The sequence below is a fragment of the Echinops telfairi genome, unplaced genomic scaffold, assembly GCF_000313985.2.
Source record: "Echinops telfairi isolate 266 unplaced genomic scaffold, ASM31398v2 ScPeMD7_7458;HRSCAF=8496, whole genome shotgun sequence".
Lineage (NCBI taxonomy): Eukaryota > Metazoa > Chordata > Mammalia > Afrosoricida > Tenrecidae > Echinops > Echinops telfairi.
Window position 1 is genome coordinate 19,740,085 of NW_022111358.1, and position 13,910 is coordinate 19,753,994.

The following is a 13,910-nucleotide window of genomic DNA, read 5'->3' on the forward strand; positions in this document are numbered from 1 at the left end:
CAGTACCCCACTCCCAAGGTACCATAATGTATTAGTCTGGGTACTTTGGAGAAACAAATGCACAGCAACTCATGGATAAGAGAGAGTTTTATGTAAAGAAAAGGTGCATCACGAAAACAGCTCAAAATGGAGTTTGGACTTCCATCGTAAACCACAGCCTCCCATAAACCAAGTCCTTTAGAATGAAAGCTCTAATACAGAGCTTAGTAAGGTTCCTGTAGGTAAATTCATGAAATTATCTATCTTCCTCCACAAGATTTTTGCTCTCAGAATTTTCTGTCAAGGGAATCCACACTGCACCTTGAACAAGCCGTCAGAATGACTAAGAATTTGCCCCAGTGGTTTCTTTGCCAGATAGGCAAATCTCAGCTGTGACTCTCTCTTCCTTGCCTCTCTAGATAGTCCGATGGGCACTTGGTCTGCAACTTCAGTTCACTGAAAGTCCAAGAAAAGTCACTTTGTAGCAAGCTTCTTATGTGCATGAGAATGATGGTGAACCCCCTTACCTGTCTGAGATGAAATTAGGAGTCAGGTTTAAATTTTCTTTTGCGGAATAAATGAACATTTGTTTTTGTTCTTTTGAGTTTGGGGTATTTTTTGAGATGTGTTATTTGCTTTGGGATTTGAAAACATAAATCAAAAATCCTAAAAAACAAAATCTTCTAGCATTACTGAAAAATGGTACCAGTTTTGTTCCCTAGGGTATTTGGTTCTCCAAGGTTTATGCTTCCCTCTGCTTTTTATATTTCTAGTTCAAATAGAAATTAGCCTCTGATCCACTCTGAACCTTACTAAAGAGACTGTCTTTCTTCCACCTCACTCTACTCTGCCTTCCAGCTTCTTACCTTTTAATTCCTAGGTTGGCTTAGCAGTTAATTTGGAATTGCCCGTCATTGCTTTCTTTATTGATTTTCCCAGTCTTCTTTCATTTTCCAACTTGTTTCTAGTTCTTAGCGAGTACAGGCCTTTTGCCTCAAACACACTTTTAAACCCGCATTTTAAATGATCAAGCTGAACATCAGAGTCTAGATTGTTGTTCATTGTGTTAGTCTGGGTTGACTAGAGAAACATATTCATAGACACTCATATGTGTATAAGAAAGAGCTTTATATAAAGAGTAATTGTATATTAAGAAAACATCCCAGCCCTCCAGTTCAAGTCCATAAGACCGATATTAGCCCATATGTCTGATATCAATCTATAAATTCCTCCTCAGACTCTTGAAACACATATAATGACACTGAGTGCAGAAAGATTACAGACCAGTGAGTGGGTGGAAAGTCTTGTGGATCCAGTGGTGGTGGAAGCATCTTAGCACTGGTGTGGGTCGCCATGTGGCTCCTCCAGCTTCAAGGCTCTGGCTGCCATCAGCATAACTCCATGTGGCTTGTCAACAGGAATATGAAGCAGCAAGAGAGTGTGCCCCACCTCCAGAAAGCTACTTATCTCCTCAGTGCCTCCAAAAGAGGTCATCAAGCAGAAACCTGATTGACAGGCTAAACTCCACCCCTTCACTTTTATTTTTTAAATGTTCACAGTCCCTGCTTTATTTTCATTTGGTCTCACACATTTTTATAAAAACCCACATACAACTCACAAAATACCCAAACATCAGGAAATAGAAGGGTAGAAAACATGGGAATTAACGGGCTGAAAGGATATCCTAGGCTCCAAAACGAAAACATGCGGATCAATTATTGAAAATTTTTTTGTTCAAAAATGAATGTTATTTTAATGGGGTTTGTGGATGTTTTGGTTTTGTTTACTTATGGCTTTAAAAAAAAGGAAAAGATAGATTTAGTGACAAGAACTAAGCTACTTCTACTGCATGAGGCAGGGCCAGGCCTCTCCTCCTTGAAGGCCTTTGGAAAATACAAAGGAAGGCCAACCTTCCCACCCCTTTCTGCCTGCCATCTGCAAGTGCAGGCACCCTGGCCCACCTGGGCATGATGGACGGAGACTACAGAGCATCCAGGATGTGGTCGATCCCGGTGACCAGCTCCTGCCGTTTTCCTGAGATGAGCTTCTCCTTCTCAACGTACATGTCTCTCTTGAGCTTGCCTGCCACCAGCCGCTCAGTGTCTACCGCCGACTTTAGCACCGGTTCCTTGACCTTGGCATCCAGCTTCTGCATTGCACTCACGTTGTCGCACAGGTCAGGGCCCTCTGTCTTGAGCTGGACTGCAGCAGCACAATTTCTCTGGTCGAGGCCTTGGGCTCTGTCTCCAGGCTCTTTGAACCTATTAACAGCTTCATCAAAGTGACGGTAGAGACCTATTCTCTTGTTGACCAGGATCAGGACCTGCTCTGTGGTGCAGGCAACTTTCTTCCTGGCTTCAGCAGCTGGATCCTTTGTGATGGAGAAGTCCAGCCTGATGTAGCTGACAACAGTGAAGAACAAGAGGCAGAAAGCAGCCACCACCAACAGGGGCTCCTGTGGCATGAGGACCTTGTTGAAAGTGTAGTGGACCACAAAGTCCTGAATGTGCTGTTCTACCAAATTTTTCCTGTACGCAACAATCACAGGACAGCCAAATGTGTCCAGATCGGGGGAGTGCAGCTCATCTTGGGCCCTTCTCATCTCATAGGGACTATCAACTTGGATGTTTTGGGCCCCTTCAGGTAAGATGATCTTCACAGTTAGAGAATCTATCACTTGCTCATCAAATACGTGGTCCACAAACCTCATCTTCAGTGTATACTGGTCACCCAAATTGTAAGGTATTCATAGCTTAAAAGATTGTAGCCAACGAAGTAATGGGTCTTCCATCCACCAAAGAGAACGAATCAAGGTAGATTACCATCTCCACAGAGTCATCCAAACTAAGGAGGTGGCTGGTGCAAACATAGCCAATCTCATTCCGGTAATAAACATCCCGGGCAGCAGCAGGGCGGACTGTCTTGAAAGAAAGGAGAGAGGCTATCCCCCTGTCTGGCTGTCTCTGGTAATCCTAGCGTGAAAAGGACCCTTGAGCACAGCAAGGGTGTGTGTCCAGTCTACATTTTCTTCCACAGCAATGCTACCCCCTTGAGAGAACCCCAATGACACGGGTCGTGCTGGTGACAGTCAGGAACTGGCTGTTGTTCTCCTCGTGTACTTTCAAAGGATCCCGACTGTAGGCAGAGATGTCTCTGACAGGCCCACAATCCAGGAGGTCTTCTGAGCGAATGGGGTTTCCCAGGTTAGTGTGGCTCTCCACGTTTCGGGAGGCAAGCTTCACACGCATGGTTTGTTTCTTTGTAGGACAGGGAGAAACGGAATAACAGTTCTCCTCAAATCCTGCAAATCGCTTCTCTGATTGGGTGATCTGTGTCGCATATGGCTGAAGGACATGGGTGTAGACTGTTTCCACAATAACTGAAGTCTTGGCCCCAGGATCAAGAGGAAACGGGCACTTGACCACGAAGAATCTCCCACTTTTACCTTTAACTGTGGATTCTCATACTTCTCGGCTGTTTTCCTCCCCATCTTCTCCCTTCCCCTGCACGCCCAGGTGCGCAAGCGAGGCCTTCAGAGCGGGCTCCAGCGCCAGCAGAAATGAAGTGACGCGGGATGTGGACCGTTTCAGCCTTCCCCTTGGCCAGGTGGCTGCTCAGGTCCATGGTGCGCTTCACGTCCTTCTTAACCATCAGCAGCACTTCCGAAGAGCCGTCACCCAGCGCAGGTACCCAAGCAGGGAGAGTAGGAACAAGAAGAGAGCGGTGGGCGCCTCTGATCCACCTCCTGCTACCGTGTGGCCGCTCATGGGACCCCAAGAAGAAAGCCCCATCGTCTCCATGACAACCGGGGGGGTCCACTTGATGCCTGATTGAAAATGACTTCCCAGAACTCGTCACACTGTCCTTTGGTTTGTTCTGCTCCTCCGACTAACTACTCACTACCATAGAGTGGACGCTGACTCATAGCAGGCCTGTAGAGCAGGGTAGAACTGCCTCTGTGAGCTTCCCGAAACTGTAACTCTACCCCTTCACGCTTAGTAGTCTCAAGTTGCCACCAGATTACTTATTGACCACATTCATGCTCTGTGGTTGACATGGCTGAGGGTTACATGAGTATGTGCACGTTGCATTAATTCATTGAGCTGTTCACACTTGAGGGGCGTGTACTTTTTTGCATGTATATTGTAATTTAAGTAAATGTGTAGAGCAAAACATAATTGTTTTTATATAAAGCCTTAAGTTTGGAGTACCTACCCTGTTTCCCCGAAAATAAGACAGTGCCTTATATTAATTTTTGCTCCCAAAGATGCGCTAGGTCTTATTTTCAGGGGATGTCTTATTTTTCCATGAAGAAGAATACAGAACACATTGATTGTTGAACAACAAAAAAGGAAATTTATTACCTATATACAGTACGGTAGTAGTTGTCATCACAAACCAGCATAACCAGACAAACTGTGAATCCTACAATATCAAGAATTTCTTGTTACTACCATTATTTCCATGTACAACAATCTATGGTACATTTACTCACACTTCCTGTCTGCTCCTGCTGCACTGATGCAACAGTGAGCTGCACAGCAGTACCCACCGCTGCAGTTCAGAGTCCAGAGTTCCGGTAGCTTCAGGGGGCCTTATTATCGGGGAGGCCTTATGTTCAGGGAGGTCTTATTTTCGGGGGTCGCCTTAAATTTCAGTAAAACTATAAGTAGGTCTTATTTTCGGGGGCTGCCTTACTTTCGGGGAAACACAGTAGGTGGTACAAATGGTTAACACCGTTGGCTGCTAACTGAATGTTTGAAGGTTGAGGCCACCAGGAGGTGCCTTGGAAAAAACGCCTGACGATTGTCTTCCCCCACAAAATAGCCATATGGCTCTACTCTCACAAACATGCGAGTGTCATGGGTTGGAATCTGCTAGGCTGCAACGGGTACTGACTTTACAAAGTTGGTTCTACATCCAATGTGGATTATGCTTGTGCTCTAAAACTAAAAGTGTACCTACCTGCTTTAACAAAATGTTTCTCAGTTAAAAACAAAAAAGCCCACAGATCTTGAAAAACCACGTGTGTTGGAGATAACCCTGAAACTGCCAACCTATTCCAAATGGAATCTGATTCAGCCTGCTTTCCAGTGTCTGCACGCTCGTTTTCCTCGCAGTTGGGTTACTTGACTCTGCCTCCTGAAGGCAGTCTGTCCAAGTCTCTTGGACTAATTACCAGACAGGAAGGATTTAAGAAGTTTAAACGTAACAGTTTGGGATTCAGAATCTTGTTACTAGTCCTGTTCCTCTCACTGATCATGTGCCCCAATTCTGAGCACTTTGCTTCTGTCTTGTGGATGTACCTACATCCTGACTATAACCTGCAACGTGGTGATCAGCATTAGTAGGTTTTAAGTTATCTATCTGAATTTTCTGTGTTGCCGTCCCTGACAAATTTTTTGTAAGTGCCCAATGTTATTTTTCCTTTTCCCTAATTCCAACTGTTTTTCTCTATTTCTACCTATTGTATGTTTCTCTATGGGCTTATTTTTGTCTTACCAACTTACTGATTTTGGGCTTATTTCTCCGGTCCAAGTCTTGGTTATAGAATTTCTGAATAGCCAGATGGTTAAAGGTGGAAGAGGTTTAAACGTAGATGTTTACAAACTTTCCATATTATAGAAGCAAAGATAAGCATGCAATAGGTAGTGTTTCACATGTTACTGTAACAGGAAGAATCATTTTTAGATCCTTCCAGAAATATTTTCCTTTGCAGAAATCTGGTTTGTGCTTCAGGAAGGTGTTTCAGTGTGTGCATCTCAGGGCAGACCCCCAGAGTTCTTTACTCGAGAAAATATGAGCAAAGAAGCAGAGCACACAAATCCCAAGAGGTGATAGAAATGCCAGGAAAATCAATAGATCTGGCATCGGCATGGGAAGGCCACATTTGGGAACCTCATCTATGGAGGCTTTGGCAGAAACCATGAATTTCAGCAGATGGTGTCAGCAGTTGGCCCAAAAGGGCCAGATGGGATAGTTACACACCTATGGACACCAACACTGGATGCCCAATGACGAGGCAGGATCTGAAACATCTCAGAAAAGTCAGCCCATGGGAGGAGATCCTCCTCCCTACTCAAGGTCAGAATTTAGGTAAACACTTCCTGGCTATTTTGAGAAGAAAAAGGAGGAAGAGAAAAGGCACTGATATAGGTAGTTTATTGTGCCAACCTGGCTGATAAACACATGTGGGGTTAATTGAAGGGCGGAGAGATCAATGGCTTGGTGAGCCTTGCCTTTCTAGTTCTCAAGTCTCTTGCTGTGTGATGGTCGAACCAGGGTGCAGCTGCCTTAGCCAGTTCTCTGCTTCAAGCTGCCAAGGCTCACTTCCTGTAAGACATCCCCCAGGAAAAGCCGTATGGACCTACCCCAGTGCAGCCCTGGGTGCTGGAGCAGCTGTGTGGAGACCCCTGCCAGCGCTGAGATGCTTACACATTCACTGACTCAGCTTTCCTCCTGCGGTTGGCATCATTGTGTTTGTTTTGTGAGATGGAGGAGGACTTTGTGGATTGGTGTTGGACATATAGGCTGACGTTGGACATGTGGGCTTGGGCAGCACTGGGTTGGGCAGCACTATGTTTTCTTGATGTTCACTTACCCTTTATACAAAACTCTCTCGTATACATATGAATTTCTGTGGATTTGTTTCTGTAATGTACACAGACACTCACTCACCAAGAAGAGTGAGGCAATCTTGATAGAAAACTTGAACTTTGAATGAATGAATGTTTTAATCAATAGATTTTTCCATTAATGAAATTAATTTATGGTCAGTGGGTTTGACTTTTTTCCTCACCCCTAAACAAAACACAACAAGAAGTGAGCAATTCCAAGAAAATAAAAGTGTCATATTTGGGGCATATAAGTTATAAAGGAGGCTTTTATGTTCTAGAGAAAGGATAGGCGACCTGGTGGGCTATGGGTTGGGCTGCTAACCCCAAGGTCAGTGTTTTGAAACCACTAGCTGTTCCTCTGGAGAAAGACGAGGCTTTCTATTCCTGCTTGGAAAACACACGGGAGCAGCTCTACTCTGTCCTATAGGTTTGATATGACTTGTACTTCACTCGATGGCAGTGCGCTTGGTCTTGGGGAAAGGATGAAGAGAGAGAAATGGTGAGGGCATAGGATAACCTCTTAGGTAGTGCCCTAAGGAGAGAGGAGATGCTTTGGGTCACAAGCTACTCCCCTGCCACACATACACAACAAAAGAAATATCTGGTGTCTCAAGTGCAGCACGGAAAGAATAGACTTCTAGACTTGAAAGGGGCACATGGACATGGACAGACTGTCTTTCTGATGCGGAGAGCTCTGTAAACAGTTGGCCAGTAACCCAGGTCTTACCAGGGCAGTTCTTTATCCTTGAACTGTGGCATACCTCAGACTGCACCAAGTTTGTTTGGGATTACTTACTACAAGTCCAGTGAAAGAGAGTGTTAAGGTCAAAATTAAGTTGACTTAGACAAAATACAGACATGAAACTTATTGTATCCCTGGCTTTAAGCAGAAATCAATACCTGTGGCATAGTTTCTTAGCCATAATGACAAACTTCTCTGGCAGGTGCAGGACTCATGAAGTAGTCTAGCTTTTAAAAAGAATTTTAAACCAGTTAGTCTAACTTCCAAGTTAGTATTTTATTACACCATATCTATGTGAAGTCTGATGACTCCAACAATCATTTTAATTGGAATTCCTTGTGCCCTCATGTGACAGAATTGCCTCAAAGTGTTTTTTGGACTGTAATATTTGTGGTATTGACCATTGCACTAGCAGTAAGTAAAAAATAAGTAAAAATTCAATGATAACTGGTCAAGAATGATTCTAATAGAAGCTTATTCAGTTTCAACTCATAACACCTTTTGTAGATTGGTGTGCTTGTCAGAGATGTGGATGCAATGTTGGCTATGTAAAGTGTGTTGCCTGCAGATTATACCCAGCTACTTTCTACCAAGTTCCAGCTGCAGTTCTGAATTTGAACTGGTGCTCAGCTCAGGTGCCTGCTGTGATCCTCACCTTCCCAAGAGATCTGCTACCTTGATAATTAAAACAAATGACCTAAAATAATGATGAGTTATACCATGTGTTATGAGCCATGGTGGTGCAGTGGTTAAGCATGTGGCTGCCAACCACAAGGTCAGTAGTTTGAACTCACCAGCTGCTCTGAAAGAGAATGTGATTTCAGTGTGCCCACGGGGATAATCCAGAATGTTCTCCCTACTTTAATTTCTGCTATTGTAAAGATTCACTGCCTTGGGAACCCTTTGGGGCATTTGTGCTCTGCCCTGGAGGGTCACTGTAACATGACAGCAGTATGGTATACCTTATGCCATCCCATATTTATGAAATTACAACTTCTAGTCTGTTATAGTGGAAAGAGTATAAACTATCAAGCTATGGAGCTAAAAGCATGGATTTTCTTTCTCTTAGCTTCTGTAACATTCTAATTGTGAGCTTGAGAACATTAGTTCATGTGTCGGAGCTATGGTTTTATATTCTGTACAGTGGGAACAAATAATCCTTGGGTGACATTGTAACCATGTGTGTTAGGCAGGGTTCTCTAGAGAAACAAAACCAGGACACTTATGAATGTGAATATATATATCACAAAGGAATATAACAGCTAATTAATTCATACAGCAGTAAAGAGGGCTCAGTTCTACTCACTTCCATAGAACAGTTAATATACTGGAAGCCCTTCAATTCACGAGGACCCCTGGGTACAAGGTCAAGGAAGCAGACAGATGAGTCTTCTGTAGAGCAATGTAGGCAGTCCAGCCACAGGCAGAGAATAGCAGGGCAAGTCACCAACAGTCAGCAAGAGGACAAGATCTGACAGTCCCAAGGTCAATTGATGTATACACTGGCAGTGTGGTTAAGCAGGCCTTGAAGGAAACTCAAGCTCTAGCAACACAATCCATGGGTTTGCAGTCCCACAGGTAGTGTAGCTCATGAGTTGAGGCGGAGAACTAGCAGCTGCATGCTGGTCGACCACCAGAGAGCAAGAGAGAGAGGCAGGGCTTGCTGAGCCACTTATCTCTTTGTCTTCCAATCAAACTGCGACCTTATTAATCCCACATGTTCCTATTGGCCAGGTTGGCACAATAAACCTACCTAACAGTCTACCCCTTGCCAACTTGGCACCTGTACACAATTCTTTAGCTATACATAATTTCCAGACATTAATGAAATCGCACACCTAACCTCAAACATCTATCATACATATAAATGAAAACATACTGAATCTAATTGTATCTGGTACATCATACATGAACAAAGGAAAGATATTCAATAAGCACATATAAAGAAGATAAGCCGACAATCACAAACCTTGCCTTTGCAATTGACCACATGGTCATAATTGATCGGTAGAACTACCTTCTTCTGCTACCCATTAGGGTACCTTGAGAGTGGGGTACTGGAGAAACAAACCATGAAGATGGAGAGTGGTTGTTTGTCTGACCTCTGCCTCATGGTAGTTTGCCTTCTTTGTCTAGCCAGAAGTGAGATGTGTCCAGGCAGTTTACTGGGTTGGTTTCTGGAAAGAATATGGGAAGTTAAAGTTTTGATTATTTTGTTTGGCTGTTGTTTCTGGTTATTCCTGTTTGAAATGGCATAAATGAATGTTGTTAATGTATATATTGAGCTCGGGCGTAGAAATCGCCATTTGAATTTCTCAGAAACCATGCTGTTTAGAGAACATGGCTGACAGAATCTGGGTCTGGTTTGATGCTTTCAGAGGCCTACTCCCATATTTTTGTATCAATAGAATAGTTTAGTTAAGGATTTAGATAAGCGAAGTAAGGATTGAACTTGACTGTTTTAAGCATTGAGTTTAGTATCTGATTCTACTTTGTTTATACTGATTTCTTCTGCTTATTATTGTGGATATAAGAATTTATAGAAATGATTTTGGAAAGTATGAAAATAGAGAGCTTGTAATCCCACTGGCCTCGACCATTAATTTGATCTTTAGATGAGTTTAGGACATGCCTGCAAAGTACACTCTGAAAGGATAGAGCCCACCTAGTGCTTTGGAGTACTCAGGATACTTGCATTCCAAGAGAGCTGCCTAAGGGCTGATGGCAGATTGGAGGAAAAAGATATTTGGATATTTGAACAAGTGGATTTTGTCAGACACTGCTGGAAAATATCTGGAACCATGAAGAAAACTCTGCTTGAGGACTGACCATTAAACAGAGCCAGTGGGCACGCTCAAATGCTTGCTAGGTCACCACCTGGATCCAGTTGTTGAGGGGAAGTGAGAGAAATGCAGCAATAAAGAGACGGGTTGAATCTGGCCACTGACACCCGTGGAGCTGGTTCCCAGGAACTAGAGCAGCAGCTGAGAGAGGGTTGACTGCTCTAGCACAAGGGTCTGGGTGTGTTCAGAATTTGTGATGGGGCCATGGTCTCAAAGGTGATGCGACCAATGGACACCCTGGTGTGGCTAAGTGAGGCAGCCCACATTAAGTTGACCAGATGAAGAGATGTTTGAGCCTGTGAACTGGTACATCTTGCTGCGGACTTTATTGATGGCCTGTTCTGATTTGACTTTGCTTATGGACGTAGATTTCAGACAGTTTCAACTGGAATGAAGAATCTTCACATCAAAGAATATGATTGGCTGCTCAGAATACTGGGTTGATGTAAGTGGGCAGAATAGAAATTGGATACCCAAAATCGGGGGATAAAAGCATGAAGTGCTTAGCTTATACATTTTCATAGGTGGGGGAATATATGCATAGGATTATAGGATTAAGGTATTACTTAACTACAATTGTTAGGCACAGTATATTTTTGTTTTGTTCACTTATAGAATGGTATGTTGAAATGAGGGTTGACATATTGAATTGTATGCATTTTAGTTTTATCCTGTTAGGTACAGATATAATTTTATTATTATTTGTTTGAAAATTATATATGGCTAAAGAGTTGTGTGAAAGTGTCAAATTGACAAGGGGTGGTCTGTGGTAGTTACATAATCTGTCAATTTGAGAGGATTATGAGTGAAGGGGTGGAGTATAGCCTGTCAATCATTGTATAACCAATTAGGCCTGTGTATGGGCATGGCCTTCTCCTGAGGATTCTTGGAATTGCTGGATTTCCTCCATGGAGGTGGGATAGACTCTCTCTCTCTCAGTTTACTCCCTGAGAGATGCTCTACTGACAAGACACACTGCACTATGCTGAGTGACCCCGAGCACTGGGAACTGGAGGAGTCACGTAGAGACCCCTGCCAGCACCGAGATGCTTCTACTGCTACTGTATCCACAATGCATTTTGTGTCATTGCATGTGTTGCATGAGTCTGAAGAGGACTTTAAAAATTGGTATTGGAAATATGGGCTAATATCAGATTTATGGACTTGATCTGGACTGGGTCAAGATGTTTTCTCAATATTCATTTGCTCTTTCTTATACACATATGAGTGTTTATGAATTTATTTCTCTAGCCTACCCAGACTGACACACCATGTATACCATAGGATTAGTTTGCTCTATTACGCTGACCAAAGCACCACCCCCACCCTTTTAAAATTTATGGTTTGGTTTTTATTTTATTTCTATGAGTCTTTTTATTGAAAGCTCTTACAGATATTATAACAATCCACAATTCCATTAGATCAAGCATAATTGTACAATTGCTACCACCGTCAGTTTCAAAACACGTTCTTTCTTCTTGAATTCTTCGCCATCAGCTCCCTTTTATTCCCTCCCTCCCCAACTCTACCCCCAGGCACCCTTATTATATTATATATTATTAATATTATTGTTTTTGTTATTATTATTATTGACATATCTTACATCGTCCAATATATCCATTCACCTACAATTCTGTTATTCATTTGCCTCAAGTGGGGTTATACAGTCATTGTTGCTATCAGCTCTCCCGTCCTCCACTCCCCCCCATTCCCGCTCCACTCCAGTACCCTCAGGAAGTCATTACTCCATTTACTGTTTCTGAAGGGTTATCAAGCTTGGCTTTCATGCATCAAATGAACTTAATTATGCAAATGAACATATGAACGTCTAGCAAGATTGATGAGGTAAACCAAAGACCATGATCGTAAGGGGAGAAACTACTAAAGACCTAGAGGATAGCTATGTGTTTCATCAGTGCTATACTGAACCCTGGGTATGTTCACCTTTCATGAGGCCCTTTTGTGGGTGACTGTCCAAATATCAATAATACATTGCAATGCAACATCTTGCTTAGATCATTCTTTGGATTTCTATTCTTATTGCTGACCACACATCCTCTTCAAATAGACTCCTCGTTTTTTGTTTATTTATTTCTGTCTCACTGCTATTGAGTTGATTCTGACTCATAATGACCCTATAGGACAGGGTAGAACTGCCTCTGTGAGTTTCAGAAACTGTAACTCTTTTACAGGAGTAGAAAGCCCAGTCTATATTCTGGGGAGTGGCTGGTGGTTTCAAACTGCTAACCTTCCAGTTAGCAACCCAACACATAATGACTATGCCACCAGGGCCCTGTTGTTTATTTAAATATGGTAGTAATACAAGCAAAGCCTTGCTGCTGTGGGAGTCATTTTAGCTCTTTAGACTGACTTTGTGTGTCAGCTGAACAATGCTCCCCTTAAAGGTGTTCTTGGATGCTGTGTATATGCTACCATATATGACAATGTCCTAAAGGTTGCTAATCAAGAGACCCTGACTGTAAACCACTGCCAATGAATTAATTCTGACTCATAGAATCTCTACACAAGGTTTCCAAGACCGTAAATCAATACCAGTAAATGGTCTCTCCTTTTTCCCATAGTGCAGCTGGTGGGTTTTAACCAGGAACCTGAAAGTAGAAAGACAATTCCTGGATTATGCCAGTGGGCACAATTACATTGGGTTGAAAAATGAAGGGATAAACAAGAGTCAAGGTGAGAGAGCAGCCTGAAGTTGCTACACATAATTTTGGAGATTGAAGAAGAGCTGGAAACTCAGCAAAGGAAGACAATCTTCAGAAGTTGCAAACGGCAAGGAAATGTATTCTCCCACTTCCAGAAGGAACTACAGCTCTGCCAACACCTTGACTTTAGCTCAGGGAAACTCAGTTTAGACTTCTGACCTCCAGAGCCCTAAAACCTACATCTGCGTGGCTTTAAACCACCACGTTCAGGTTCACTTGTTACAGTGGCAGGAAGAACCTCATGCCTCTTCTTTCCCGATTTAAGGACACAATGCACTTTGCCACCATATTTCATTTATGCTGTGTAGACAGAAAGATTGCTATTTCCTTTGCTTTTCTTCCTTCTATAAGTCTGAAGACTAAGCCTCTTCCCTTCACTTACTACACTGTCAAAACATTAAGAGTAGCAGAAATAAGAGCGCTATTATTCGGTTTCTGAAATTCTTACTGTAGTACTCTGGCAGGCACATGGACTTAATAAAGGATCTAGGATGAAAGAGTAGGCACATTAAAAAAAGGCGCATATATATATGAAAGTAAATATAAAAGGCTATTCACAAAAGTTACGGGGAATCTGAAGGAGTAGGGAATGACCTTAAGAAATTGATTTGGGTTTGTTAACACCACTTCCATGTACCCCCGGAGCTGTCGGTCCCATTGTTTTCTCCTCCAAATTGTTCATCCAGTCTATCTTATTTAGACAGACCTGCGGAGATAATAACACGCACAAAAACAAGACAGGGCAAAACCAAGTAACAATGTACAACAGAACAGCAACAACAACAATCCACTGACAAAGAACAAATTGAAACACAACAAGAAAGAAAAGTTTGTAGTTAGTTCAAGGATCGTTGGCCTTTAGGAGTTTTTTCCAGTCCAGTCTGTTGGGGCACCATGCCCTGGCCCCAAAGTCTGCCTCCAGCATTCCCTGGGACCTTGCTGATCCATTCCCTTGCTGTTCCGCTGCACTCCCCCAGTGCTTTGCCTCGGTGTGGCGGGATCAGAT

At 42.9% G+C, this 13,910-nt stretch overlaps 1 pseudogene; it reads right to left on the minus strand.

Moving 5' to 3' along the window:
- Window positions 1-1,960: 1,960 nt before the first annotated feature.
- Window positions 1,961-3,770, minus strand: LOC101657010 (annotated as a pseudogene).
- Window positions 3,771-13,910: the final 10,140 nt, after the last annotated feature.